Here is a 633-nt window from a genome sequence, read left to right on the forward strand (position 1 = left end):
ACTTGATTTCAGACAAGGTTGACTTAGCAGTGGGATGCATCCCCTTTCCAATTAGCAGCAAGCGAGGCTGTGTGAGGACCCCGAGGTAGTGGGTGTGAGCATAAGTTGCCTGTGCCTGAACGGCCAGGTTTAAACCCAGCCCAACTTTTGCAAAAGACTCTTGTGTGCTTGCGCCAGCGCAGCCTGGGCAGAGGCGTTAAGGAGCCGGCGGGGAAGAGGAGAGAGAGCCCCTCGGAGGAGGCCAGGGACCGGCAGCAACCTGTGTCTGCTGGGCCCATGCATCCCCTCCCCGGGGCCGGCTGGGCGAGGGGTCAGGGAGGAGCAGCCCGGCCGCCCTCCCCCACTGCCGGGGCGTGCAACTCGATCTCCTGCTGGCCGAAGGTCTTGGCAGAGCTCAGGCCAGCCCAGCCCCGGGCGGGCTTTCCGCCTGAGCTGCAGTGCAGGCCCTTGGCTTTGCCCCTCTTCCAGTCCAGCTCCCCACGGGGCGGGCCGGGCTGGTGGCAGAGAAGGGGCCATTGGCAGGCGCAGCCCCATCCCGGCAGCGCTCCCGCCCCACGAGAGGCTCATGAGCAGCCCACGGAAATCCGCCGTCGGGCCGGGCGGCAGCGCATCAGCCACCCGCCCGGGGGGTCG

The 633-nt window shown here is 67.5% G+C and overlaps 1 long non-coding RNA gene across 6 annotated transcripts in view; it reads left to right on the plus strand.

Moving 5' to 3' along the window:
* LOC112550824 overlaps positions 1 to 633 on the plus strand; it is a 203,917-nt gene that overhangs the window by 5,120 nt on the left and 198,164 nt on the right. The window lies entirely within an intron of this gene.

The sequence above is a fragment of the Alligator sinensis genome, unplaced genomic scaffold, assembly GCF_000455745.1.
Source record: "Alligator sinensis unplaced genomic scaffold, ASM45574v1 scaffold666_1, whole genome shotgun sequence".
Lineage (NCBI taxonomy): Eukaryota > Metazoa > Chordata > Crocodylia > Alligatoridae > Alligator > Alligator sinensis.